The sequence below is a fragment of the Phyllopteryx taeniolatus genome, chromosome 12, assembly GCF_024500385.1.
Source record: "Phyllopteryx taeniolatus isolate TA_2022b chromosome 12, UOR_Ptae_1.2, whole genome shotgun sequence".
In the NCBI taxonomy this organism is placed as follows: Eukaryota; Metazoa; Chordata; class Actinopteri; order Syngnathiformes; family Syngnathidae; genus Phyllopteryx; species Phyllopteryx taeniolatus.
Window position 1 is genome coordinate 21095312 of NC_084513.1, and position 26738 is coordinate 21122049.

The following is a 26738-nucleotide window of genomic DNA, read 5'->3' on the forward strand; positions in this document are numbered from 1 at the left end:
CCTAAGAAAGTGCTCAAGGTGATCTAAAACCCATTGTCACAAAGACAAACCTCTTTATGAAGCCCTCTTTACTCCTCAACTATGGAGACAGTATTTTTGCAAGGTTGGAGGGGTCATCAGACAGCTAGAATCCTGTGAGAATATGAGAACAAACGGGCATGATCTACAAGAACTGCAAGCAAAGATGATTCTTCAGTAGCAGGAGATAGAGCAGCATCGTCTTTGGAGATGACAACTTGTGATTGGCTCAGCGCAGTCCTGGACTCTTGCTGCCTATGCGTGAATAACAATCCATTAAGCTGATTCAATCGCAAATCGAACAGCAGCGGTATGAGATTCGTCACAGTCAGCGGGGGTGGATAGAAAATATGCGGGAGACTACTTTAGCTCACGATTGTTTCTCCAAGCTAGTCCTAGAAATGGCATCAAACAAGTGGATCGGTAACAACAGTTCAACCGATCACGGCACAAACCCATCGAGGACCGCCAGTTCCTGTTGTCACTGAGTTGATGTAGCACTTTCCGGTCAGTCAACACAAAAGTGCTCCCCGTTTTAGCCACTAAGTGCTAAATTGGTCTGAGCCAGCGGTCGGCAGAGAACTCCTGCACTTTGCTGTGCAGTCAAATGGTCACTGCTTCACACAAGACTGGAACGCCAATGTACTGGTATTGTACATTGTGTATGTGCGTGCTTAGCCGTAAACCGTTGACTGTATTTTTAAGGGTACAGAAGTGTTTGTAGATTATTGTAAGTGTAATCGAAACAATTGACCAAGCGAGACAAAGCCAATTTGCCATTTTGGTACAGATTTCACCAAGAAATATGAAGTAGACGGATAGAATGATGAGGCAGGCTGGATCTGGCCTGCGGACCTTAAGTTTGACACCTGTATGAGGGTTAGGGCTTTGAGAAGCACGGAGGAGCCCGGAGAGCTTCTGTTCCGTCTGTGGGCTCCGCTCCGTGGGTCTCGTTGCCTTGGACATTTGCGTGCGTAAGGGCCTCAAGTGTTCGGCTCTGTCCAATGCTGGGCTCTTGATCTTGCGGTATCGTGCTAATACAAGTCTTGCGAGTCCTCGAGGACTCATTTGGGATACAAAAGTAGACTTGACATGACATATGTTATGTTATGAATTGAGTTTTTCTCATGATCAAAATTGCACACTTCTGAAAATGGTCCTCCCTTTTTCTTTTCTTTTCTTTTTTTCTAGCTCACCATGTCCTTGCAGGAACACTCATGCATGCACACATTCCCTTTTTTTTGTTGTTGTTGCCGGTCATAAGTGGGTGTGCAGAGTATCGCCTTGAGCTGCAGCTGAACACGAAATCAACACAAACTGGGGCAGTGACAGTCTTTAAATCGGCTTTAGATCACTATGAAAAGGTAAGGGATTAGGACGCTTTTCGTCGCGAGGAGATGGGACGGCGTTCTTGGAGGAGCGCCCACTTCGAGGCCGGGTGTCTATCTTCTAATCTTCTAAAGCGCTCTGCTTTTGACGCCATTTGCATGTAGCGTGGCCTACATAGTTACTTAGCTTCCGCTCGTGTTTGCGGGCTTCAAAGCCTCCGTGGTCTCCCCGTGATGCAGGATGAATGGAGCTCTCGTGTGATACAATAGTTCACTATTTTCTACCCCGCTATTTATATACCATTGTCATCGCTTTACTTGCTTTTAATTTGAGTGCTATTTTTTTTTTCCTCCTAATACATTTCCCACCATGATCATTCTTAAGGTATACATTTATTGTATTGCAAAGATGGCCTTCCCGTCATTGTATATTTAGTAATCTAATTTTAAAGATCTTCTCTCTTCAAAAGGGTGTTAAAGACAGAGTCATCTGTATATGTTGGATCATATCTACACCACTTTTCTATCATTTGTTTTCGTTTTTAGCTTCAAGTACTTCTTTATTTGGAAATAGGTTTTATTTCCAAGAGATTTTGGATTATTCTTCTTATTATTATTATTTAATGAGTAAATAGTATTCTTCTTTTAAGTGTGACTTTTCACTTTTGCGGTGATGAAAAAATCATCGCTCGGAGTCCTCGTGAGCCACTTCGTCCCGGAGAGCATCTCCAAACAACATCCATGAAATTTCCCTGCAGAAAATGTCCCGTCGCTCTTGTTATTCAGATGCCGCTTGGAGGCCCTTTTGTGCGCATCGAATGATTCTCTGCTATCGGGACGGTCCACGGGGTAATTAGTCACGTCTCTCCGAAGAAAACTCCTCTGATTCGTATCGGTGTTTTAAAAAGAGACGTGTTGCTGGAGTTTATTTCATTTATACCCCTGAGATTTTGGTTTGGCTTTTTTTTGGCCCATCTTCTTTCTAGAGCAACAAATGTCACAAGTGTGGGCAGTTCAAACGTTGCACTGTGGACATTTCATGTGTCTCTCAAACGTGACTGCGCACTTCTCTTCACACGTCGACAGAACCTGTGCAAATTACCGGGGAGGGAAAAAGACGGAGTCAATAAGCTTGCAACATTTCAGGTTTTTTTTGTTTTTGTTTTCTTTTTTTCGTACTTGTGCTCGTCTGTCACCTTCAATCATTTAATGACATTGCTAATAGGTTTTTTTTTTTGTCCTTTGAGTCGCACAGTCCTACTTGGCCCATTATTTCATTTTTGCTGCTGGTCTTAAAATCCGTTACATAATACAGCTTTTGCAAAGATAATATTGCTCGCTTATGATTGACGCTCAGTTATTGAATTGTATTTTTGTTACTTTGGTTGGGTTTTGGGTTTCCTTATCTGGAGTCTCAAAAGGGTCAAAATATTCGAAAGAGCTGTTGCCATAGAAGGTTTGAGTGAATGCAAACCCCAAGCTCCTTAATGCACTTATTGTTAAATTAGCGTCACCTTTTGGCTTGAAATATTTGTGGCAGCTCCTTGATTGGATCTCATTAGGTTGTGCAGGTACATTTGCATTATAAAAGCCAACAATAAGATATGGTAACATCTATGAAAAAAGAATCCAAATCTTAATCAGCCCAACCGAACATCTTTTCAAATAAAGGCAACTGCTATGAAAAGCCTCGAAACATTAAACTCACAAATGCTCCCGATATGTAATACTACACATTTTGGGGTGTTTTGTGCCTACATACATTTAGAGTGACTCAAGGAGGACATTAGAAAAGGATTCCCTCGCCCTGCTCCGACGGAGCACATGAGGATTTAACAGTAATGAAGATGGCGACGCAGAGTGAGCGTGTGCGCATGCATTGTGCGAACGCTAGTGACCTAGCAGCAGCTGCGGATTGATACATTGTCATTTTAGGAGCGAGCTTGAAGGGGGGTGTTTTTCTAATCAGAGTCGCCGTCGTCGTTTTTGTTGCCGCCCGCTCTCAGACAGCAGACAAAGTGGCATTTCCGGACTCTTCCCATCCCTGTCTGAGTTATCTGACACCCCCAAATTGTGACTGCCGGTAGCCGAGGGAGGCGGGGCGGGGCGGGGTGCGGTGCGGTGCGGTGCGGTGCGGTCAGACCAAGGCACCCCATCACCATCACCATCACCGTCACCGTCACCGCCGCCGCCTTATCCCGCTCAGGAGATGGCTTCTTATCAGATGAGCCGAGGAAGTTTATTTTATGGACTAAATCTGGATGGAGGGGGATAAAGAAATGACACATCCCTGGCGGACACAAAAGGGGAGAATGAGATTAGTCCTCCAGCAGCATATATGGCTTTAGTTCAACCTGACAGGCAGCGGATTGAAAGGTCATGAAATAATAATCCCCCTATTCTTCCGCTCTAATCCTAGCAGGGTGTGTTTGACTACGGGAACGTATGGCGGGGCCGCTGCAGGCTGCGTGTTCATTTAGTCGTGTCACTGTGCTCAGATAGGCATCCAGTGCTGCTTTAAATTAATTAGGCTAATTATGATTGAAGAGGGGGCTTTTTATGACGAGTGCCAAAATGGATGAGCTTTCTTTTTTTTGGTATGTAATTTATGTTTATGTACTTGCTGCAGGATGTTTTCTTTTGTACCGAGCGTGCGCTTACAGTGGAACGTCTAAGGCAGCGACTCCCGACCAGTGTGTCGACACAGATCGTCAGATTATCCAATTCCACGTGTCCCACGATGATGTATTAATTACAAATACATCTTCATTCATCTATCTATGCCAGCGACATATAGTGACAGGAAGAACAATTAAAAGCTCTTCCATTAGATGGCAGAAGGTACAACACACTTCTATTGTATTCACCTGTCGCTATTCGTACAAGAGAATAAATCATGAATTGTGTGCAGTTAAACAGGAGCATAAGCATTCCACAATTCGATGAGATCTGGCGTGATGTTCAAATACTGTGTGTGTGTGTGTTTCGGTCGAGGGGACTTACGCCGCATGTGTTGGGCATATACTTTTTTCAAGTGAGGCGAGACAGGAACGGAAATTCAATGCAAACTAATGTTTCGCACAATTATTCGATGAATAATTCTTATTCCATTACAGGCTTGTGGCGGCGGACAAAGACGCGAGGAGAGAGGGTTTTAGAAAGCGGGAAGGAGACAAGAGGGGGGGGGGGGGGCAGTAAGGGAGAGAGTGGAGGGGATTGTGGGGGGGGGGGGGTTCATCGGGGAGAGGAAGCGCAGCATCAGGCCAGCAGATCTCAGATCTGCATTGGCTGTAAATTTCCCATTGGCCAGTTCAAGCAAGCAGACAGGGGTCAGGAAACTTAATTATAGCGTAAGTGGATAGAAACATGCAGACTGATTGGAATGGCAAGGACAAGTTTTAATACTGCGCCCCCACCCTATCCTTCTCCCACAACGCACGGCAGACGTGCAATCACACCGCCAAGCGGCAGGCCCCCCCCGACCCGACTCGCCGGCTGACAATAACACTAATGCATATCAAAATTATATACTCCACAAATGCGTGCGGTGCCATTACTTTCCAATTTTGCCTGTTCAATAAAAGACATATCCCGTGTAATGGCGATATCCCAGCAACTTCTTTCCATGCAGCGCGTGTCAGATAAGCCCTCACCTGCGGCTCCGCTACCAGACTTATTAAAGTGGGCGCTGTCAAATTTTTCAGCTCAAGTCTAATTTTTCATTTTCTGCCCCTCCTGTATTAATTTATTTATTTCCCCTTTTATATTGCGACATTCCGACTCTGAGTGTAATTTCTTGATTTTTGGATTTCGAATCAGCGGGCGGCCCCGTTTTTTTTTGTTTTTTTTCTCTCCACGCAATCTATTTGCACTGTATAAGATTTGCATATCTGCAGCTCATGAAGCAAGGCTTTAATTTCCTCCTGCAGGAGATAAACATCACCTTGTTGGAGCAGATGGGTGGGGGGGGTTCATTGGAGGAGACGCCGCACAATACTGCCGGTCACGCATTCCATGGTCAGAAGTAATATGATTGCCACATTTCCATATGCTGGCCAAGTTTATATTTATTTATTTTTGCTGAATTAGGTAAGAATGGGAGATGGTGCGATGATGATGATGATGATGATGATGATGATGGTGTGGATGGCATGACGATGATTGGCAAGATTCAGTGTGACCTCGAATAGGAGAAAAAAGACAACAAAAACGTTATCGACTTTTGAATGAAAAAGTGAAACTTAGTGTCCATAGTATGCCAAAAATACCGCTTTTATTTGTACAGAGGATACCTTTTTAAAGGCTTATAAATGTTCATACAATTTTTAGAAACGTCGAACAAAAGGTTTATACACTTACATTGAAATGCTCTCATCATGTGAAGCCATGGGAACCTCATAAAACACAAAGTGCAGATCTTAAACATTGTAGCAAACGTTTTGAGCAGTTTGTCGGATGTGCTTAAAATTTGTGCTAAATTATAGCATCCACCTCAGCGCGGCTATTTGATTATTTGCATGAATTTCTATCGTATTATATTCGATCATCATCGTGCCCTGCGACCAGTTCAGGGTGTACCTCGCCTCTCGCCCGAAGATAGCTGGGTCAAGTTCCAGCACGCCCGCGACCCGGCACAGATAATGGATGGATGGATATATTTGATCCTCTCCGTCAACGTCCATATTCCGTACTGGCAATTTGGTAGGAAATCGTATAAAATGTGCCTTTGAAGTGCCATATTTTTAAAGCCATTTTTCGATTGTTGCTCAGTCATGAGCCACTATTAAAGTGTAAGTTGTGAACAATAAAGAACTGGTATTGTTCAAATATAGCCTTTGAAAAGATGATGATCATGTTTTTCAGCATAAATATTCATGATTACACATTTAAAGTGGCGGTACGGTGGATGACAAAAATGACAAATTCCCGGCTTTAAGCTTAAGTGAGACCCAACGGGCTTCACCGATGCAATATATATACAGCATATGTATACATTGTCTTACAATAATATTGAATTATATTTGTAATTTCCTTTGTGTACCTGCAGCTAAAGAGCAAAGCGCAAAGAGGCCGGCAAAGCAAAGCTCGCCGATTCTCTGTCGCCAAAATGCACGGGTGCGGTCAGTGTTGCCAACGCCCTCTTCAAATATCCACACGCAAATCAGACGATTTCGACAATTTGAAACGCAAGTCTCAAACGGATTCATCAATAGCTGTAGTCTATAAGATTGTCGAATTTGGTAGTAATTGTACAAAGTGACTCCAGATAGTTATAAAAGCGCTGTCAGCAAGATGTGGAGCCGAGTGTCTTGACAAAGTCAACTGGCAGAGCAAGTGCATTATGGGATTTCACTCATTGTTGACACGCCATTTGTATGGACGGGCTTTGGCTCTCGCATAATGAGCAAGTCATGCGGGACGCGCGGAGCGCTTTCGTTATTTGGATGTCGGAAGCTTGCAATGAAAGCACTTCGACTTTGAGGATAGATGGGGTCCGAGGGTGGGAGGGAGCAGCAGTGTTCATTTTTCCACCGTGACGCCTTGCTCCTCGCCGATGGTGAACGAAAAAAAAACCAAAAAAAAAGGGAGGACGTATGCGCAACAAGTTGAGCTCACTTTCAAAGAGGACGAGAGCGAGATGGAATAAAGGCAAGCGATCTGCAGCCGAGTGTTAATTGAATCAGACGTCAGTAATTCCTTCTCCTCATCGTCGGCTTCGCTCCCGTCACAGCTTTGCAGTTCCCCCCCGCGAGCTCGCAGAGAAGATGAAGGGAGCTTTCAGCCTCTTTTACAAGAACAGAGAGATTAAGGAAGTGAGAGAGGAAGCCAGTGGCTGAAAGGAGGGCTGGAGATTAGGCGCTCCCTTCATGTACATTTAAACGGGTGCCGCCGCGGTCGTCTAGTCACACACGGGTTAAAGTATGAACCCAGAAATGCTTGTGTGACACAGGCGGGGCGGCTCGTGTGTCGGGAGAGGAGTTTTGAGCGCTTCCGTATGGATGTGACGCGTGTATCCACCTTCCCATACGCGGTCATCTCCACATCCCCCCCAAAAATGCATTTAAAAAAAGGAGCGGCGATGAAAATGTTCATTTTAGCTCACGATCACCTTGATTCAAAGACGGGACATTTTGTGGAAAAATGACCGATGGATTGAAATTGCTCGGATACGATGGAAATGTGTTCGTGTGGGATACGGTCACTTCAATGTCTTTATTGGTTTTGTAAGCGTTGTGGTGGCGGTATAGGTGTGAATCTCAATCTCAGCATACATACACACAGTGGCGTGCCAGTCTGGAAGCCATTTCTAATAAATGGCCTGAAAGTGTTCTCTTTCCGAATTGACACGCCTGACCTCCGTGCAGGCGGCGTGCGCTCGGGTGCAGGTGTCAGCGACAGTGCGAGCGCGAACAAGACTCGTTGTCTGTGTTGATTTGTGTGTCCCGTGATTTGACAGCTGAGCAGTCCGGGGTGTAGTTAGCCTTTGGCCCGATGTCCGCTGCGATCACCTCCAGCTCCCTGCAGCCCTCAACAAGATAAGCCAAATTGAAAATGGATGGATGGATGTTATCTTTAAGAATATGCAGGGTTTCTTTTTGTTGTTGTTGTTGTTGTTGTTGTTTTTTTACAGGTGTGTGTTTGTGAACACACACTCTTGTCTAAGTGTCTCCACTGTGTGCAACCATTCGATTAAAGCAGCAGCTATCACTAACAGGATTAGCTGAGTGGACAGCAGAAGTCTATCATTGCTTATTGATTTGGTCCTGATCCGCCCCTCTGACATCAGTCCATCGGGGCAAACTGTCCCGGTGGACGACGTATCTCCAGAGACTTAAGAAGAAGAAGCAGCCGGCGGCGGCCATTTTTCCGCGTCAGGGAAAGTCAAATAAGTCAAAGCTATCGGACGGCAACAGACGTGCCGCCGTCCCCTCCGTGCGAAAACGGCAGTCAGTCTCCATCGATCGGATCGATTCATCGTTAGGTGGTGAAGCAAGTGGATCTCCTTGACACCGGAGTAAGCGATTGACTTTTTTGTCAAGCATATGAATTCATCATTGCTTACATGGCTTACATGTGTGCGTGTCCCCCGTGCCACGATATTTGAAATACGAGAGCTGCTTCCACTACAAGAACCTATAGCGGACTTTGTGTGAAAGACGGGAACTTGTGTGTGGCGTTCCAAACATGGAACATGTCATGATGTGTGATCGCATTTCATTGCCCACGAGCTTCAGCAAGTTTCTGTATTTCTAAAAAAAAAAAAAAAAAAAATACCTTCATGCTTTTATAGTGCTGTGAAAAAGTATTGGCTCTTTTTAAATGGTGATTTCATTTTTTAAGGACAAAAAATACTCTTCAAAGTTACCCCCCCCCCCCCCCCCCTCTTATTAAATCATGAATTATTATCTTTTTTAAAATGATGATGATTATTATTATTTTTGGGTTAATTTTTACCGATCACACCCAAACCTGATTACCTCCAGACATGTTCAATCAGGAAATCACTGAAACAGAATTTGTCCCGAAAAAAAACCCCAAATCAAGTCGGACCGATGATCTACAAAAAGCTGCAACAAAATGACACGATCCAAAGAAATTCCAGAACATTCGAGTAATAAAGTCATTGACAACCATCAGTCTAGAAAAGGTTACAAAAGCCATTCCTCAAGCTTTGGGATTCCAGAAAACCATAGGGGGAGCCATTACCCTCACATGGAGGAATCTTTGAACAGTGGTGAACCTTCCCAGGAGTGGGTGGGCTACAAAAATCACCCCATTACTTTTTGCACACAGGGCCAGGCGACTTTTGCTTCTTTTTTTCCTGACTAAATGACATCATTTAAAAAACAGCGTTTTAAGTTCACTTGGGTTGTAATTGTGTGCTATTTACATGAGTTTGATGATCTGTTTTAGCTATAAGGAAGAGAAGTGAAAGCATTTTACACATTGTTTTGTATCAACATATTTTGGGCTAAAACGGAGAATTCTTTGAAAACAAAGAAAAAAAGATACCTTGTGTGTTAAATATGCAACTCCTGGTCTCATTGGCCACTTTTACAGGACATTTAAGCAGCTGGGAGGCCGAAACATCAAGCTTGTCGGTGCTTCTTTGAATATTGTTTGAAACCGTTTGGATGACGTGAAGGAAAACTGCTGATTGTTGTATGATAAGCTTGTTTGTGTCTGAATGTTTTAGCTTATCCTGTAAAATCCTGTTATGTGTTTGTTCCCTGTCCTGACCAGGACACTTTTGTAAAAGAGATTTGTGTTTGTATTTATTTTTTTTAAATCACAATGAGGTTTTTCTGTATGAATAAAGGATACATAAATAAAATAAAGCAACAAATGCAGCTATGTATCAGTGTATCAGGCTTACAGTCTCTGTTCTAGTCAATCAAAAAGATGTTTTCAAGTCAATACGTTTTATAATGAATTAAGCACGGACTTTTCTAGAACTGAAAAGGCCTGTCCCCAAAGTTGGAATCATACAATTGTCCAAAAAGTCGGACTGCTGCTCGTTGGAGCCAAAGGCTAAAAGAGGCCTGCGGTAGGTCTGTTGCCCAATTCATAACAGCCTTCTGTGAAAGCGTAGCAAAATGTGTGCGAGGCATTTGTAAAAGTCTCGCTGCAGCTGTGACAAGATCTGAAGACGTAGTCCAATTAAAAGTGGTAATTGCTTTGCTAATTTCTCCTATTAATTTCGCAGAGTGTACGCATAATAGGTGAAATGTTTTAACCCTTTGTGGCTTTGATTTCCTCACTGACGTCTGCTCGCTGTCCTTGTGGTTTAATTGCTCATCGTCCGCCTCCTTTGCGCCCTTCCAACTCACTCTTTTTTTTCTTTTTATTCGCCCTAGAGCTGAACCATCCCCAAAACTGTCGGACTAAGGTGTGATTACAGTAACTGTTGTAACTATATATCGGTTATATACACAGACATACATACGGCGGATATCAAAAGTCTGCACACCCCTGTTAAAATGCGAGATAAAGATGAATGTTTGGAGAATGTTTGCTCATCACGAAAAAGAACACAATCCCGAGCGTGAAGTTCCATAATGACAGCATTTTTAGGGAATCATCGGTAAACAATTCAATGAAAAACTAAGGAACATGCCTTGTGCCGCGTGATAACGTATTGTTACTGCACTGCACAAACGAGATCATTGTGTGTCATTCGGAACTTGGAAATGTAGTGTGTCAGAAATAACTTTCCTAGCAATGGTCAGGATGGAGCCAAGTTGACCTCCAAATCATTGTTCCCATCGCCATATTGTCACGTTCTAACCTAGCGCTCTTTCTTCTCTGACTCGGTGTCGCCCCGTAGCGGTGTCAGAAACATTGCAAAGAGCGCACGCATCTTCCATTTTGCTCACAAGGTGTCCAGCCAAGTCATTTGTTCCCGCCTGCCTTCAAATGTGCGGAGAAGGCAGTCAGTCCATTGAATTGTCATCCGTCATGCTTAGTTAGACGCTTGTCAGCTGCCCAGTCGCGCAGCGGTCACCCCTGACCTGGAAGCATTATATCCAAATCGCATTACACGGCCCCGGCTTCTTTATTTCTTTCTCCCTTTTGAAGTCGCCCCGCCGAGACATCTGTCCGACCCTGTTTGTGTTGACTTCCCACTCCGACGTCACGTCTTAATTAGCTGATCGGATTTTTCGTGGGCGGGCGCCTTTTGTGTGTGTGTGTGTGTGTGTGTGTGTGTCGATGCTTGTTCGTGTATTGAAGGTTTCTACTGACGGCCCGTTCGGGAAGAGAAAATGCATAGAAGTGGAATTCATTAATTGTGACAATAATGACGGGGAGAAGATCCTCGTGTGCTCGTTGGCGACGGAGGCCGGTCGACGTGGCCTTCTGCGCTCGATCATCCGCCGTCGTCCTTTGCTCAAGTATTTTTGCAGCACCCGAGTCCTTCGGCACTTCGAAGGTTGTAATTAGCACATCAGCGACAAGTGTGTGTGTGTGTGTGTGTGTGTTCTTGAACATTGTTGTTTTTTTTTTTTTTAAATTGGCACTTCAATGACATGTCCGCGTGGGTACAGGTATTTTGAAAAAAAAACCTTTACTTTTGCCATTTGGTCAATGCCGTTTTTTAACTGCTAAAAAAACCGACGTTTTCCAGGAAATGTCAGCATTAGCCTTTACATGGGAAAACGACTATACTGCGCAACCTATACAGTATGTGGTATGGCCCCAAAATGGCCCTCTTGGAATCAAATCAATCACCCAGGAATGCACAACCAAGCGTTCCAAGTGGATGCCAAGATATTTGTGAACTGCAGCATAGTTCAGGAACCGAAGCTAGATTTGTTGCTAAACCTTTTTTACACCGAGCTTCGTCCGTGAACGGAGGTTTGACGTTCAACGTGAAGCCCCGACCAATACTCACTAAATCACGGCCACCGGAAAGTTAAAAAAAAAAAAAAAAAAGTTTGCCGCAGACACCAGTTTGACCGATCGACGTGCGTGGCATAATCGGAGCCCAATTGGGAACTCGATCGCTTCCCAGTTAAACCGACAGAGCTTCATGCTGTTGCCGCTGATTGAACCAGCCGCCGTCAAATAACTTCACGTGAGCCCTAATTACTGTTTCTCAAGAGAAGAAATAACCTTTAGACTTCTGATCCTTCATAACGAGATGACTAACCGTCAGATTATTGCATTTTTCTGCATAAGCTTTTTCCTGTGAGATTTGCATCGATTCAATTTATACAGCTGTTGTTACCAAACGCGAATGAAGATAGGAGGCACTCTAAACCGTAATAAGGCTCTTAATGAATGTTAATGTGTGTTATCGCTCCTCGTTGCTAAACCGCATTAGCGATGGGAGCTTGGAAGTTAGCTTGCTAGCTGTCGCCTCACGTCTATACTTAAGATACAATAAAAAAAAAGAAGAAAGGAAGGAAGGAAGTTTTTGGGACACACTGAATATTCAATCAATTATTCTGTAACACAACACTGGACCAATCACATGTCAGTGTGCTGCAATGCTAATACAGTGTTTATTTGTTTTTATGGGTCCTTACAGTATCATTCCAGTAAGTACAGTATACTGTACTGTACGTCGTCTCGGAAAGGAGAACTTCACTTGTTGATGTACCTTCCGGCTGTTTATTGAATGTCAGGCACAGGAAAACCCAAACACGGTCGGCACGCTCACGAAGAGGCCGCAGTCGGCCACAGCTCCCGCCCACACGCTCACGCAGACTCCCCGACGTCACACGTTTGGCCAAATAAGTTGAAATGTGTTTTTTTTCCTCCTTTCCCTTGGCGGAGGAAGGAGAGGCATCTATTTGTCTAGTGGTCGACGCCCTCGGCAACTTGGTCGCACGCCTTCTGTTAGAAGGGAAGGCCGCTATTTGAGGAAGTGTGGCTTTGTGCAAAATAACGGCCTATTTTCACACAACTTTGTGGAGAATCAAGCAAATTGTCCCCTTAGACGTCATCAAATGATAAAAGCGCCAATGTCACTCGTCATAGCGAAGATAGATCGGCGCTTGTTTTTGTGAGCGCAGAAATGGAATCCAGGTCTTACTGTCTGCCGACAAAGAGCGTCTGTACACCGACTGCTGTAGTATACACGCTGCTTTTAGCTCCTTCAATTGTCCGTCCAAGGCCGAGCGCCATTCAGTCGGAGCGCTCGCGGTTCCCATCCGCCGCTCTGCCGCCTTCAATTAGCATTTAACTCATGAGCGTGCGTGAGTATCTCCTCGTTCTCCCCAAAGTAGCCCGGAATTCAATTTCGCACAATAGGCACACGGAGTCGGCAGGAGACGAGCTCAGACCCATCCGGAGTCCTTGCGATCACGTGCGCCTCCTTTTGTTTCCCGTTGTCCTTGGTCCCGTCGCGTTTGTTTTCCTCTGCCGCCTGTACGTCCTCTCTTCTGTAACGTCAGAGGAATCTGCCGCAGCCGTGCAGAAACGTATCTTCATAAAATGTGCACAAACGGCCGCAGTAGAGTTCGTATTGGCAAACTCTGATGAGGCTCGAGTTTCCACTGCGAGGTTTGAAGGCGGGATGACATAAGCTGTCATGAACATGGTTAGGGCGACGGCGAGGAACGCAAGGCAAGAACATGGTGGACCCAATTGCGGGGAAGCAGGGAGGCAAGGCAGGAGTGCGGGAATCTCAAAATAATAATATTTAATCACAATGATAAAACAACAGGCGACTATGACAAAAACAACTGGCGACTATGACATGGCAAGACATGTGACAACGACAATGAACCGACGAGAACTGAAAGAAACCAGGGAACTAAATACAAACAAATTGACGAGACAACGAGGAACACCTGGACAAGACGAGTGGCTAGAGAGAGCTGATTGGTCAACACAAAGTAGACGAGAACAGGTGGACACAACAACCTAATGAGCACACGACAAACATGGAACACAGGAAAACATGGAACAAAACTAAACACAACCCAAACCAAAACACAGACCATGACATAAGCTACATAACTAGTGTGACATCATAGCAAACCAGCGACAGTAAATTCGACAAAGATAAGGTGTGCTGTTGAAAGTCTCCTGAAAAGTGCAACAGTTCATGTCAGTTCATACTGTGGGAGCGTTTCACCGCACCAAACCAAACGGAATCGCACAGCCTGAAGGAAACCAGGCGTCTCTTTCTGGCTTCAGACAAATTCGCAATGACGAGGGGAGAATTTCCACAAGGATGACAAGGTTCGAGGGAAGCGGGCGGGGAGCCAAGTTTCTTTCACTCGCGAGACGTCCACTCTCTATCCCCTCGGCCACGTCGCCCACAAGACTACTTGCACACAATTGAAATGAATCCCCCTTTTTTTTATTAATCCAACTCCTCACTTGGCGGCTGCCTCGCTCTTGCTCGCTCACGGAGTCAGGCGACGTGTTCTCTCGAGGATTGAGTTGGAAATCGTACAAAAAGCTAAGAACCGTATTGCGTTAGTCATTCAACTATCTTCCAGCAATGTTGTCGCGCCTGACATAAACACGCATACTCGGAAGCGTGCTTTCAAGTCCTGCCACGCAACACCCCACAAAACATGACACATTCCCGGCGAAAGTTAGCCGCTCAAAACCGTCTGCCACATATTGGATGCATTTCAGCACTTTATGTTTGTAGCTTTGACAGCTTTTTTTTTTTTACTTGTCCACCGGCTGTTTGAGGACATCAACATGGTCACATATGGCAATTTAGTTGATTCTCACATGTGAATTTGTGGTATTTCTTTGGGCTGCATAGAAAATGGTGGCGGCGGTGGTATTTACACGTTATACTATATCATCTTTTTTTAAATCAGTGGAACCTCAAAAATTCCCCAAATGTGGTACAATCTCAAAAACGCTTGTTAGCTGTTTATCCGATAATATTTGGGGTTTTAAAAAAAAAGAGAAACAAAGCCCCAAAACTTTTTTTTCGATTATACATGAACGTTGGCGGTCATTCCCCACAAATAGCGGGGGTTCACCATATATAAACAAATAAACAAATAACTCAAGAAAGGGAGAAGGCTAATGACTACAAATGAGTTAAAATCAATCAAAGTGTTCTGATGGCAACAGTTTGAGCTGGGCTCCGATTAATTATGTTGACATTATTTCCTTTGGGGTGAAAAAATGCTTTGACATTAAAACAAGATCTTAAGGTATACTTTATTTATCCTATGAATGATTCGATTAAAATGAAATAAGATTTTCTGGGTGAGCAGCACATAACCTTGTGCATGCACATAAGTTCCCAGTGTAATATTGTTGATTTGCAAAGACATCCCTGCAGTTATGAATGCTCGTCTTTTCTTAGGACGCGTGTGGCTTAGCATATTGCCAGTAAAACTCATGTATTTCCTAATCATAGTGCTTCAAAATCAAAACATTTTGTGTATGTGTATATATACACACAACAAAAGTGCAGAGTTGATGCACACGCGCATTGGTGCATTAAGCGGCTCTCCATGTGTATTTCCAAGGGTGTCCTGTAACCTTGGTGCAGACGAGGGCAAGGGACATTCATCCACATTTATTCAAAAGGACGCTTCTCATTCAATTCTCTCCATATTCATAAGCAGTTTTGCACCCGTGCTCTCGTTTTTCCCTTTCAGCTTTAAATTAAAGGTACAGGAACGAGCCGGGCCTTTCATCTCCAGCTAAAGGGGGAGAGCCAAGGCGTGTGTGTGCGTGCGTGCGTGCGTGTATTAGCTGTGTGTGCTGGCGAAAAAGCGCGGGGAGGAGGGTATGGACGAGGGGGGGGACTCTCTCCACTCTCTATTTATTATCCCCCCCCCCCCCCCCCACACACACCCTCCCTAAACGACACCTGGCAAAAGATGATTCATTAATTCAAAAAGATTTTTTTTTTTTTTTTAGCCATATTTCAAAGGCCTCGACAGGAAGAAGAGAGGAGTTGAGTGGGCTGGGGGGCGAGGAGGAAGTGAGGCGAGGGAGGAGAGGGGGCTCCAAGGTGCTTTAGAGTACACTTCAAGTTTTAGGGGGGGGGTCTTTTTGAGCAGGAACACAATCAACGGTTACTTTTTTTCCAAGAGCAATGCTAACATGCAAATTTTCATGACTGCATTTGGATTGTGCCATCGTTATTCAGCTCTCAGCCACTTGGGGCCGTATGTGCATCGTAACTGGGGATGCTATCCTAAGCGGCGATGTTTTCGCATTTCTACTTCCGTGAACCCCCATTTATTGGAGACCCACCCGAAATGGGATAAAAACCCGCAATATAGAGGAACCAAAAACTTGAACCGTGTTTAAACTTCTTCATGCACACTTTTTTTTTCAAATTGTAAACATTCTCACAGAAAATCACCAATTGAAAGCATGTATTGTATATAAAATACCGTATAAATGGTAGCGTGTGTGATTACATAGATATGCCTTTAAGAGGCGGGGCTTGCTGGGGTAGCGCGGGATGTCGGCAAGTGTGCGGCCGATGGCAGCTTCTGCGTGAGTGTTTGTATTTTCCTGTTCTGCCGGCTTTCAAGGAACATTTGAAAAGTGCCTCGGCGCCTGTGGCTTTCCTTTCCCAAATGCGAGGGCATTACATGAAGTCTACCACCCTACTGTAAAAACCCACGCGGGCCCCTATTATCAAGGTTTCTTCAAGAAAAGAAAGGTGGCGAGTAATGCCGGTAAAACCCACTTTCCCTTTTGAATACCGATTTGATCGGGCTGATCGGTATCGGCCGATATTTAGCATTTTACGCTGATCGGCTTTAATGTCCTAATCGGTATGTAGCGTAAATGAAGAGGTCACATTCCTCCATCTTGTGATCGGATCGGCGATCGGTTATCGTTTTTTTTTTTCAGCTGGCTGATCGTGTAAAAGCCTATTACATACGTTTCGTCTACCCTGTTGCAGCGCTTCGACTCTGGGCGCTACAATATATTTCTTGGGGGTAGATTCACCCGGCTGTTTTTGGAATGCGGGAGGAAACGCACGCAGGCACGGGGAGAACATGCAAACTCCACACAGGCGCAACCTCAGAACTGTGCCGCCGCTCTTGGGTTCTTCCCGCAGTTTCCCGGGTAAGGGGCGGCCTCTACCACCTGTTACGCTTCCACCTGTTGGGCTAATTGTTCAAACTCACCGAGCGAGCGCCGCGCGTTTATCCACACCAGCGGCGAACGGGCCGGCGACGCGATCGTGTGTCGGCCCCTCCCAGTCGAGCTGAATCTTTCATACGGCCGCAGATGATGTGCTTAATTATAGATGGCGGGACAAGGCGGGATCCTTAGCCTCAATTAGACGGGGCCACGGGGTGAGTGACCTGCGGCACGACTGTCAGTGTTTATTACACTCAACACGTGGCCGGCGACGGCCCTGAGGGCGAGGCCGCGTTACACGGCCTTCAACTATATTCTTTTCTCCACCAAACTGCACGCTACATCCACTCGCACACAAATGCGGAAGCACGTTCTTTTTTTTTTTTTTGTTACCTGTGGAATCATTTGCAATGATTTTTTCTTTTTTTTTATGTTTATTTTTTTTCTCCATTGTGTGCTTTTAAAACAAATGTCACTTGTTATTGGGGCGAATTAGACCTTATCAGTACGATGTCACACGTACTTCGACCTCACCACTCAAACAAACAAACAAACAAACAAACCATTGCGTGTCATTGTACCAAGGCAGAGTCATTGAGAAAACAGGCTAAATAGTTGAACGGTGATTTTTGCCTTCTTCTCTCCCGCCGTACGTATTTCGAATGGGGAAAAAAAAGACGTTTTGGGAGGTAAATTGCTTCCATGGTAGATTGAAATTTACATTTCAACAGCGAAGTGAATTCAAAGTTAGATGTGGTGGAAACAGCCGGCACGGCACGGCACGGCGGGCGACTGGTCAGCACATCTGCCTCACAGTTTTGGGGACCGTGGTTCCGAATCCCGGCCCCGCCTGTGCGGAGTTTGCCTGGCTTTTCTCCTGGCACTCCGCTTTCCTCCCACATCCCAAATATATGCATGCTAGGTTGATTGAAGACTGTAAATTCAAACTCCAAACTAAACATTTTATAGAAAGCTGTGAGAAAATGTCCGACGTTTGGTTTGGTTCCCATTCTGTGCCCTTTAGAAGGTGGCCAGGTAGTCTTGCGATCTTCTCTGTACGACTATTTCCAACATCCAATCCATCCAATCCTCCACACTCACAGATTCTGCCGATGTGTTTATTTATTTCTAGGAAATTGAACAAAAACGCGGTATACCTGACTGCATAACCCCAAGCAAAACCAGTTTTTGAAATACATGCATGTTCTTAAAGCGCACTTTTTAAAGTATTCCTTCGTGCCTTTTCGTAGTCTCCCGATGTCAAGAAATGTATGTCATTGCGAACCTATAAAACAAAAGAGACTTAAACATTGTCTAGTTCAACACCGAAGGTGTCCTCCAAAACTTGAACACACACGCAACACACAGCAGACAACAATACTCACGGTCATAAATTCTCTGCTTTGCAACAACTAATAAAACGGCAAAACAATGCTATCCGGCGTGTCATGGCCAAACCTGGTACTACAATGAAGTAGTAAGTCACTTCCATATAAAAACCTTGTCTTACAGATCCGCGATACCGCAGGGGTGCGGACGGTTGACAATGATACAGCGGGGGTTGACTGTACTTGAAATATTAGCTGGAGATGTACTCGATGTGGCATTGATGTCACGGTGTCCCAACGGACGGTATCGTGTAATTCAGTCCCGAACGGGCGGCAGCGAGGTTTTTCTCACGGAGGACACTGGGCGTTGTGTTTCCTTTTTCCCAGGACCGTCGGACCGGCCCATGCAGGCCTGCTGGCTCCTTGGAACAAAACCACGCAAATCGCCCTGAAATGTATCATATCATGATCCAGACTTAATCACCGTGGCTTGGGGAGGGGGGAGACGAGCCTCGATGGCCTCTCTGCTCATCTCCTAACGGTGCCACTTTGGTTCTCCGTTTCCCACTGAAGTGACGTCACTTGAACGCGCCATAGTGACCTGAATGTGGATGAGAACATTTGACTTCCCGGTCCCGGTTTCGGGCTCTCCATTCGGTCTGTTGCGTCACCTTTGCTAACTCATACGCCCCGACGCTGCTGATGAAGGCATTGCAAATGCACGGTGCTCAGTTTAGGGGGGGTTGAGTCGCATGGCGGTATATATTTCTGTTCATTTTTCTCATCCGCCTTCCACCTAGGCCCCTCCCACTCCCAGGTAGGCAGAATATGATAGCCTGGGCCTGTCACGGCAATAATTAGGGCCAATTTTCCGGGAGGTCATCTTACAGGGACGCCGGACAGCTGTGGTTCACACACCGGCGGCTCTGTGCGAAACGCAACAAAAACAAGCAACTTTCGCCCAGGATACGATGGGACACGCAGAGCCGTACGAACAATCGCTCCTCATTAAACCAAAGCAACACACACGCGCAAATAATAATTCATATTGAGGTTTTTTGCCAACCGATTCCATCGGTTCTCTGCATTGAGGGCAATGCAAGCGTATGCAAATATTTCAAATGGACATTTTCTGCTCCGTGGATTGCTCCGCGCTGCCCAATGACAGAGGAAGCGAACGACGACTGTTCAAACCCCGACGTGCCGTACGGCCGTGTCGCTGTCGTAAAACCTCCCAAACTGAAAAAAGAAAACATTCAAAAAAGCTCAGGAATTAAATGAATTCAAACAGACGAAAACACCCGTGAGGATAAGCGGTAAAGAAAATGGATGGATGGAAAACAAAGGACATTTTCCCATTTTGGATACAATGCATTAGAATTACTTTTGTCAACATCAGATGTTGTTTCAGTTTCATTGTTTGGTTTTTTTTAAACACTATTTTGTATTGAATTTTGTTCATGAACATGTTTTTTTCAGTTTGACCTTACGTTATTTCCTTCGTTTTCATTAGCGCGACCTTTCATGTTCCAGCTAACATTGAAGTCGTAAAAGCAGGGAGGGGATGAAGCAATGGAAAGGATTGCATGTGATGAATTCCAAACGGAGGATGCGCGCCTGTTTGGAGATCAAGGCTTTAACTGTCAAAACTTTACAGCCGGCGTCAAAATAAAAGCCTTTAAAGTGTGACGTAGGCGTGACAGAGTTTGGTTAGCGGCGCCGCGCGGCCGACAGTGCCAAGTCGCAGCGCAATGACATATTTTCAGCTTCATTCAAAAAAAAAACGGAGGGGAGGGGGGGAACGCTTGTTGGTTGGGTCAACAGCTGCAGGCTAGAATTAGAAATCAATTATTCAGCTTTCGACAAGCTCATTAAGTCTGTGAATAGGATTTTTTTTTTTTTTTTTTTTTCTTCTTCTGAGTCTGCCTGCTCATTTCTCCTAGCTTGCAGTTTCTAATTAGTATTTCTTTTTTTCACATGAAACTTTGAAAAAAGAAAAATACGAGGTAGCCGTTGACTGAACAGTTGCCGGGCCCCTGTGAGAGCTCCATGACACTCTGTCCTTGTGTGTGTGTGTGTGTGTGTGTGTGTGCGCGCACATATTGGAGACCACTATGCTTGTTTGGCCACTGTCTAATGACTGGAATCATCAAGCTAAATTAGGCATTAATAATCCAAGAGGTGTAATCTGTGGAAATTAGGCATTAATAATCAAAGGACGCCTGGAAATTATCCCGCAAGGCCGCAAATGAAGCAGCACTAATCAGCGGAAGGGCTTGGAGAAGACAGAAAATGAGCCAAATGGAAGGATGCGTGCGGGTTTTATGGGGAGCTCGGAGGAGGAAGAGGAAGGGAGGCGTCCACGTTGCCGTGGTGACCAGCATCAATCATCAGCATCAAAGTACGCGTGTGTTTCCGAAAACTGTTACAGTGCAGGATGGCTTATTAGCAAGCGTCCGCACGCACGCACGCACGCACGCACGCAGTCTCCTCGCTCGCTCTCGCTCTCGCTCCCTTTCTCCCCTCTTCCTCTCCGCATTGTGTGTGTCTATCTGATCCTGTGGCCCTTTGTTGCGCTATGAAAGGCCCGATGCCACACTCATTATTTTCTCCTTTATCTCTCTCCCCACTGCTCTGATTAGAACAGTCGCCCCTGACAGACGCCCTCAGCCGCCTCCTATCCATTACATACTCTGAGCGTGTGCGTGTGCGCGCCGCGCGCCACACGCGAAGCTTACCTACCTATATAAATCGTAAGTGTCCTCGCAACGCCCAAAGACATAGCTAGCTGTGTCGGGGTGCGTCTGTTTATTTGTGTTCCGTTGTTCTACACTCAAAGCCCAGAACGCCGTCTCACAAGAGCTGCATCCAAAATAGTTTTGGTTCCACACAATACAATGCCCAGGTTTGCCAGAAACATAATAGTTTCAACAACATCTTCATTATTGTGGTTGAAGTGTAATATCGAGAGCTGTTCCTAATATTTGGAGTCAATTTCCCTTTGGGAAATAATGGAAATAGAAATAGTGTGCTCCGAATTCAGCTTCCACTACTTGTGTACTGGAAGTGATGCACTTTGTCCTTCAGAATAAGAGCATGATACAGGAAGCGCTATATTACTTTGTCAATGTTGCTAACTGAACACCGTTCTTGATAGATAACATTCTCGTTTGATTACTGTTGTAATTTTTCCTGTTTGGGTTCACTTACCAATCTGTATTTTGTTATTCTATTTCTCTGTTAACCCCCCCTCCCAGCGCAGAAAACTGTTCCAAACCCCTGAAATATTTCTTTGGTATTCATGACAGGGATCAGGTTGTTTATTTGAATTTGTCAAAATGGAAATTGCATTTTATTTTTGTTGTTGTCTTGAATGAAAAGGAGCTTTTGTTTGAATATTACAGTATTATTACAGCATATGGCCTGACCGACCGAGCGACCTTAGTAAATGGACCGCGGAAAGAAAGATTTTTGGCTCCTAACCATTTGTGATCGAGTACCCCTGGTCTTGTTTTGCGCAAGGTGTCATCGTACAACCTTTCAAACTCTCTGATCTCTAATAAGATGAATTTATGCATAAATCAGTGGCACAGAATTACGGACAACACTTTTAAATGTTTACAGATCCATATAAAGTATCCCCCCCCCCCCCCCCCCCCATCGGGCGAGTACTCTGAATATGTGATTTGCTTTTAAAATCGTATTATCATGCACAAACCAAGCAGAAATGTGATGCAATTCACCTGTGAGTTAATGGAATCTGGCTTTAAAAGGGAACTAATTATGGCTGTTCTTTGGAAGGCCCGATTCCCAATGTAAACATTAATGGCCTCCTTGATTAACATAAGAATAGTGTGTTATGGTGCTGCCGCCCATTGGATATGCATCTGTGACGCACCGCACACACTGAGCGGACGCCCTAATACACTTATCCCCTGCCTTATCTGCCAAAGATGCCATTTCTGTTTTATTGTTTGGCTAATTTGTATAAAATGCCTTTTCTAATTCCAGTTATAAAGCAAGCGACTGGGGGGGATTTTAGCCCAGGCTAAGAGGAGCTTTTTCTTCTTCTTTGTCGGAAGGTTTCCGTAAATGGAGCCAAAGGAAGCAAGATGGCGGCGGAGGACACAGGAAATAAGGTGAGTTGTTAAATGGCGAGGAGGCGAGCTAAAGGGCACGGGAAAGGAGGGCGCGCTTTGACTTGGAGGCCCTCCCGGGGATGATGACCTTCTTTCACATTCCGCTGACGACGATCCCAGCCTGCCTTCTCGCACGCACACTCATTGAAGTCTTGCACTTTCCTTAAAGGCCAAACTGATGCTACTGTTGTTAGCAAAGCTACACTACAACAGGATACATTAAAAAAAACAAAAAACAAAGACTTGAATCCATTTTCTATATATCCACCCATCCTCCTTTAAACCCAATTCTTGTTGGACGTATGGTAGATTTACCAGTGTCCCCGTAAATCTTCAACTAACACTCTAGGGATCTTGTTTACCTCATTGAGCATTCTGCGTTGTGCTCTTGCAGTCATTTTTCCAGGACGGCCACTCCTTGAAAGAGAAGAAACGGTACAGAACGTTCTCCATTTATAGACAGTTTGTCTCACATCAAGACTTTTTAGAGATACTTTTCTCCATTTTGGCAGCTTGATACAAGTCAAATATTCTTCATTGTCGCTCGTCTGAGAGCTCTTTTGAGTGAGGTCGATCTAGATTTACACCTGCTCAGACCACATCAAACTTCGGACGCAAGGTAGACCGCTGGTCTAACGTGCTTTTGGTCGGTTTGGCAGACAGATTCTGAACTCCGCAGACGTTGTGTGGTGGATGTCAGACGTATGCCATTCATAAATATGTGAACAGAGGGCATAAAACCTTCAAAATGGAATGCATTATTATTATTATTATTAACATTTTGAAATCATCCCACTGGGTGGTACAGCTACGTGGCCTGGGGGGGGGTACGTGAACACGAACGATCACGTCACGACCTCCCAGACTCGAGTAAATCAGTTTCTTCTTCGGAACAATTTGGTCGTCTGCGCTCTGGCATGTCAGCGCTACTAGCATGCCATATTTAAAGGGAATGAGAGGAGCTGCTCTGATTGGACGTGATCGGCTGCGATGGCTCCCTCCGTGGCGCAGACCTCCTCCTTTGACATGGCGCTCATCTGTGTAATTACCAACACCTGGTCTAACTTGCCCCCTCGCAGATTGACACCACGCGACACTTCGGATTTATGCCGGTCACCGAAATAGAGCCCCCAAAAAAAAGAATTCATAGTTTAATGTAACAGCTTTAAAATCATTTTGATAGACTCGCACGGTAGAATGGCGGTTAGCACGTCGGCCTCAGTTCTGAAGTTCCTCGTCGGAGTCTTGGCTCTGGCCTTCCTGTGTGGATTTTGTTCTCCCTGTGCTTGCGTGGCTTTTGTCCACCTCCGCCGGTTTCCTCCCACGTTCCCGAAACATGCCTCTCAGGTCAATTGAACACTCTATAAATTGTCCATAGGTGTGAATGGGACTAGCAATGCTTTGTCTGTACTCTACTGCATGTGCCCTGCGATCGGTTGGTGAGCGGTCCAGGGTGTGCCCCGTCGCTCGGCCAAAGTCAGCCGGCATCGGCGCCAGCGCACTTGTGACCCAAGTGAGGATAAACAGTGCAGAAGATGGACGGTAGGATCTACAGTTAGGGTTAGAGGCCGCATTAATGGTGGTCTTTGGTCTTGGTCGCATAGTTTTGGGGGGGGGGGGGGGGGTAATTTATCCCCACTGTAGCTTACTTATCTATTTTGTTATAGCTACACTGCAATTTGGTGGCCAAAAGGTGCAAAAAGCAGGAGTGCTCTTGCAGTGTGCCTGTGCTAAGAAGGCAACTAAGTGCCTAAGTGGTTAATGTCTCAGCCGTCTTTTTTCCCTCAGCTCAACCTCGCCATCTGGAATCTCGTACCCCCATTGAAATTTTTCCCCCCATTTTTTGTTATTTTTATTTTTTTTGGAAACTTGTGAATCTTTCTAAATGTGAGAGCTTTCCTTTGTTTTGCTGTCATCAAAGGAAAGCGCGTGCACTAATGGGCTCTGACCTTGTCTGACTGCCGTTCTTAAAAGTGGATTCAAAATGCGTCACCTTTTTTCCCTTCGTTCCATCTCCCGTCTTCTCCCCGCCTTATATTTCTTCTTTCACTTTACGAGAGCGCCGCCATCCTCCTCCCGTGCTGTTTGTAGAGGGTTGTTTTTTTTTAGTCTTACACCCTATTACATCAATAATGACTTACTGTGAGCTCTAATTAGAGATGTGTTAGCGAACTGTCTTGCACCCTTCTCCTCCTCACGAGCCCACCGCACCCTCCATCCCTTCATCGCCGTGGCGACGCTATTAGCGCCTGCCAGTTGCTGCTCATGCCTGTTATTGACCAATTGGGTAAGTAGTGCTATACAGTATGGCTAATTGATAACCAGAGCGGCTGCATAAAATGCGGCGTGGTAGCGGGCTAGACCGGGTTTTTGCAATTCGAAGAGGTGTTGTATTTTGGAAAAAATAAATAAAGAAGGTGGTTTGCGCCGCTTTACGTGCGTCTACACCCGATTTCATTCACCGCCAATCAAAGAGGCTCCTTTCATTGCCTTTAAATTGTCTGTGTGGAAGAGCACCTTGCGTAAGCGCACGATCCGTGCAGTCGCCTCGCTCGGCCGGTGCGACAACGTTAGCGGGTGCCCCGATGAAATGCCGAACGCGCTGGCGAAAACCGGTCGGCGCCTTAAATAGGTCCGTGGACCGAACGTGTCAATCGTTCGTGTGCCCCGGTCCCTCTTTTGGGATGTCGTTAAAAGAATACAAAAAAAAAAAAAAAAAAAAAGATCCTTTTGTAGAAAGAGGCGGCACAAATCAACTTTTAAGCTTCACTCAGCTTCCTGTGTACCATCTTGTCTTAATAACCCCTTCTGGTCAGATTTGTTTAGGTTGACTTAAGATGTCGAGACTTTTCAGCACGTCCTCACACGTCAGATGGGGGATTTGCTCGACTTTTTCCTGCGAATTCCAAGTCGTACGACTTTTGAGGGCTGTCAACTTCCAAGGGTCCTCTTTAATTTCGTCCTGTTTACGCCTTCATTCAAACATGCTGCACAGAGCCCCTCCTCCTCTGGAAAAATAATGGGATGTTTCTTGTGCGTTTGTCAGCGGTGATAAGATGATTATCTGAAAGGTCTGCGGCACACCGTGGAGAGAGTCTCGCCTGCGCCGCCGGAGTAGGTAATCCCGGGTAATAGCGTTACGGACACAGTGTTTTCCTAAAGACCGTGATTATCCACTGCCGTTTGCCGCCGGATTGACATTGGCCTCCCCTTTGTATTCCCGCTCAATTCCGCTCGGCCCGTCGTCATGTCGTCCCGCCTCTGACTCGCCGCTCCGTTTAAAGAACAAATTGCTCGTAGACGAGAGCGGCCTAGATTTACACCGCGCGAGGCCGCCTCGGCAGTTTGAGGTTTGCGCTCGGCTCGCCGAGTCCGGGAAGCGTCGCGCCGCTGCAGTCTTATAATTAACAGCGAGTTGAGTTTGCTCACAGCTGAATTCGAGATAATATTCAAGAAATGAACACTGTTCTTTTTTTTACTGCACACACGAACACGAACACGATTGCGCGTCTCCTTGTGCAGAAAACCGATTTTGGTTGCGTTACAGCAAAAAGCCCAATATTAGCTCGACTTTACGAAACGAGTCATTCTTACTTTTTTATTGACACTGTCAAAGATAGGGGTGCCCGATATTGGAAAAGAATGACATTGCGTTTTTTCCTTTTGTTTTTAAACCTGCGATGTATATCGCAAGTGAAATTAATACAGGCTCAGTGTTTTCTACACCGACTCGTTAAACGTTGAGTTCATAGTTCAATGCATAATTGAAAATGTTGAACTAAGTTCACCGGTCCAAAGATGGACGAGTTCATAGTATGTTTTTTTTTCTTCAGGCTATTAACCTCAAACCTCAATCCCAGCAATGTCCCTCACGTCATCCCGCAAACGCCTTCCGTTCGCCTCTCATCACAGGGCCAATAAATTGGCCTTGTTGTGCTCTTATTATACGCTTAACCTCTCTTTGTACTTGTGCGACAATTCAGGATGTTAAAATGTTACTGAAAAGACGTTTGAGCCTGGAACTCAGAGGGTGAAAAGATTGTTTGATTTGAGTCCCCTTGAAATTTCTTATAGCAGCCAGACTTTCAAAATACATATCAGTTTATGTGTTGACTGATTTGAAATTGTATTCAATAGATCCATTCATGGCTCTCTCCGGCAATTTGTGATGACGTGGATTCTTTGTGTCCATCGCCTCGTCTCCACATGCAGATGGTCGAGAAAGCACTCGGCGGCGCGCGTGCTGTCACAAGCACATGTTTGCGAGCTGTCATCCCCGCCCCCTCCTGAGCTAAGGGAAATGTTGAGCGTTTCATTGCAAAGGCGAATGCACGAGTGCAGTTTTCAGTAAAAAAAAAAAATAATAATAATCTAATAATAAT

The 26738-nt window shown here is 45.2% G+C and overlaps 1 protein-coding gene across 6 annotated transcripts in view; it reads left to right on the forward strand.

The window, feature by feature from the left end:
* The window catches only part of LOC133487172 (phospholipid-transporting ATPase IH-like), a 131878-nt gene that overhangs the window by 41272 nt on the left and 63868 nt on the right, over nt 1-26738 (forward strand). For all 6 annotated transcript variants that reach the window (XM_061793313.1, XM_061793316.1, XM_061793317.1 and 3 more), the window contains one exon: nt 22300-22356. The gene's annotated coding sequence lies outside the window, so the exon portion shown is untranslated. The remainder of the gene's footprint in view (nt 1-22299; nt 22357-26738) is intronic.